The sequence below is a fragment of the Myotis lucifugus genome, unplaced genomic scaffold (genome assembly GCF_000147115.1).
Source record: "Myotis lucifugus unplaced genomic scaffold, Myoluc2.0 scaffold_18, whole genome shotgun sequence".
Lineage (NCBI taxonomy): Eukaryota > Metazoa > Chordata > Mammalia > Chiroptera > Vespertilionidae > Myotis > Myotis lucifugus.
Window position 1 is genome coordinate 3,951,314 of NW_005871066.1, and position 3,525 is coordinate 3,954,838.

A 3,525-nucleotide genomic window follows, 5' to 3' on the forward strand; every position below is an offset into this window, starting at 1 on the left:
GAACCAGCGTCATAGCAAACGTGAGGAGAATGCGTTCCTCCCCGGACCGCAACCTCCACCCCTCCGGCCTCCGGCCCCCGCCCCCGGCCACTTCCGAGCGAGGGGAGGAGCTGCGGCCGCGCGCGGGGCGGGCCGCTGTGCTCCCGCGCCGCCGCCCAGCCGCCCTGACCTCGGAGCCCGGGGCCCGCCCCGGGAAGAGACCGTCCCGGGGGAGCCGTGGTGCGCTCCTCGGCACTGGGCTCGGGGCCAGAGTTGGGAGGGAAGAGCGTTTCATGCCTCAGCAGACCCGCTGGTCTCCGCCTGTCCCCGGAGACTCCGGATTTAGAACCGCCAGAGGCTCCTACGTGGCCGCGGGTCCAATTACCCCCTGCGGCTTTGGAGGAGAGAAACAGATTTTTTTTTTTTAAGCCTAGTTACAAGGATGGAGTCTCCACTGAAAAAGACTGGAAGTCCCCATTCTTCAGGATTAGAGGGGAGGCTCGCGTTGCCAGACTCCTGGACAGCTTGTACAGGTGAACATTTTAAGTTGCCAACTGTGACTGTTCCCCACGCCATCAAGGTGCACTGTGAGCTGACTTACAGCAAACATCCTACACGGCCTCAAACACGTGACTAAGCCACGTAGGGCTTCACAATACTCAGATGTGGCAAGAAATTCATGGGAGTAGTTGAAGGCATTGAACTTCGAGTCGATTGTCCTTACTTACTAGAACCTGGCGCCAATGAAAGCAAATCACCAAAGTTTCGATTCACGTTGGAAGTGTAAACCAACGGTTGTGGGCGCCAATTCAAAGCGAAGAGCAATGCCCAACTCGAAGTGCCCGTGAAAAACGAGACTTTATTCAGTGCAAACAGCTCAATTGGGATACAGAGTGGCCCTGAGACCAGCGCAGCTGTGGGACAGCTCAATAGTGTCACAGCTCAGTTATGAAACAGCACAGCTGTGGGACACCCCCCGGGGCCAGGCAGCCCTGGGTGAGGACCCGCTCCAGCTAGACCAGCGGTTCTCAATCTGTGGGTCGCGACCCCTTTGGGGGTCGAACGACCCTTTCACAGGAGTCGCCTAAGACCATCGGAAAACACATATATAATTACATATTGTTTTTGTGATTAATCACTATGCTTTAATGTTCAATTTGTAACAATGAAAATACATTATGATTCCTAACAGTAGCAAAATTACAGTTATGAAGTAGCAACGAAAATAATGTTATGGTTGGGGGTCACCACAACATGAGGAACTGTATTAAAGGATTGCGGCATTAGGAAGGTTGAGAACCACTGAGCTAGACGGTCTGCCTGCTCCACTTTGGTGGGCCCAGGGCCTGGCTCAGATGGCAGGAACACAATGTAGGCAAGCAGTTCAATTCAGGCTTCTCCCTGAAGTTCAGTTTGCATGAGAGGCATCTGGGTAGAAAAGGCCCCATTTTTTAAAAATTGAGCTCAGTTAGCCAGTGGGCACTCTATTTAGTAGGTATCTTCTTTCTCGGGGTCCACAGAAGCAAGCAATTCTGATATCAAATGTGGCAGAGATGGCGAGAGAGAGAGAAACTGGGCACCCATCTAATATATACATACACATGCAAAAATACTAAATAAAACGTGAGCAAATTGAAATCAACAATTTATAAAAAGAATGATACATATAACATGGGGACTACCTAAGCGACCTTTAGCAAGCTCATAGTATCCTCTGCAAAATGAAGATAAAACATGATCATTACAAGATTATTATAGACCTTATGAGATCCCAGGATCTCATGAGAAACTTCATGTAGCACTAAAGAAATGTCCACTGTTCCTATTAGAGCTTATTCCATGGAAATCGAAAACCTATTCATATAATTCACCCTATTAACACTGTTAGTCCGTATGGCTTGGGTAAAACTGATTTCACCCCTGGGAATTGAGGTGGGCATGTGACATAGGCTGGGCCAGTCAGAGTACTGCTTCTCCATGACCACAGAGATTGTTTCCATGGCAGCTACATGACCCTTGCTAAGCCAAGGAGTATAATACATGGAAGTCCTATTGGAACGGAGAAAGGCTTCTTCCAGCTTCTTCCAGGGGCTGTTAAGTGGTTGGCCACCTTTGCCCCGACAATGGGAGAACCTGTATGAGAATGAAGCTGAGAGAAAGAGAAATGGCTGACTCTTAACATTTCAGCACCTAGATCAGGCCGTTCCTGAAGTTCTACCCCATGACATCGCATATATATGAGAAAATAAATTCCTTAAAAAACCCAAACAGTTTTATTTGGGTTTTGGTATGTTGTTTTCAAAAGAGTCGATTAATGCTTGCTCAAATGGAACTCTCAATCCCTGAGTCTTCTTCCTGAGAGTCCAAATCATTGAGTTAAGCAAATACTTGAATCAGTCAAGACTTTTTTTTTATAAAGTGTGATATTATAGAGTTTTATTGATCAAGACTCTTTCGATTGCAAGTGTGAGAAGAACAACTTCACTGGTTTTGCATAGAAGTATATCCTAAAGTTTTCAGCTTGTTTGCTTGCTATAATGTTTGGTATCTTCTTTTTGTTTCTTTTCTTGTACTTTAGGGGCATATCTTGACCAGCAACAAAGTCTTCCCAGGAGAGGAGGAACTATTGGCCCAGGTCACTTGCATCTACAACTGGATTGGTTCATACACCGATTTTTCCCTCTCAAAGGGAAACCAGATTTCCAAGTTCTGGGATACACACACACACACACACACACACACACACACACACATATACATTGTATGTCTGTTCATAGTCTTTGTGTGTTTATTTGGACTTCCTGTAATAAATAGGAAAGAGCTCCGCAGGTATTTTAGGTACTGATTATATTAAATGCCATGTTTCAGGGAAATATCCTCTATACTATTTTTTTAAATATGGAATGCTTCATGAGTTTGCATGTCATCCTTGCGCAGGGGCCATGCTAACCTTCTCTATATCGTTCCAATTTTAGTATATGTGCTGCCGAAGCGAGCACTCCCCTCTACTATTGTTTTTACTTCCTTTGTAGTTTATCCCATTGCATGAAAGTTACTATAACTTCATGTATCAGATAACACTTTTAAAGTACAATCTAGTTAAGCACCTAACACTTTTGTATCCTGGCTCCACCATTTACTAGTTCTGCATCCTTGAGCATGTCCCTTAACTCTCTGGGCCTCCCCCTGTCTACAAAATTAGTGTAATACATAAAGGTCATAACAGAGCTTAAGTTTGTAAAGATTAAATCATATCTTCTTAAGGGCTTGGCTCAATGACCAGTACATAAAAGCACTCAATATGTATTAGGTTTTATTTTCAGCTCCCAAAGCTTGTCTAAATTCAATATACAGTTTTAATCACGGATCGCACATGGGGGGGGGGCGGGGGGGGGAAGGGCTCCCAACCGCCGGGACCCGCAGCCCTCGGACGCCGCCAGGGGGGGCCCTCCGACCTCCGGCACCAACCGGCCAGGCTGGGGCGGTCGGAGCGAGGACCCAGGGCCGCGCCGGGGGGAGGGGGGGGACCCGGGGGCCTCGGGCGGA

At 47.1% G+C, this 3,525-nt stretch overlaps 1 protein-coding gene, 1 long non-coding RNA gene and 1 other non-coding gene across 3 annotated transcripts in view; 2 read left to right on the top strand and 1 right to left on the bottom strand.

The window, feature by feature from the left end:
• LOC102432598 (retinitis pigmentosa 9 protein homolog) overlaps positions 1–3,525 on the top strand; it is a 16,232-nt gene that overhangs the window by 1,045 nt on the left and 11,662 nt on the right. The gene's annotated exons all lie outside the window — the stretch shown is intronic.
• Positions 187–2,807, top strand: LOC106696503. Its single transcript, XR_002828378.1, has 2 exons — positions 187–512; positions 2,558–2,807. It is a non-coding gene; the product is annotated as an uncharacterized LOC106696503 (long non-coding RNA).
• Positions 2,872–2,978, bottom strand: LOC111825240. Its single transcript, XR_002828400.1, has one exon. It is a non-coding gene; the product is annotated as a U6 spliceosomal RNA (small nuclear RNA).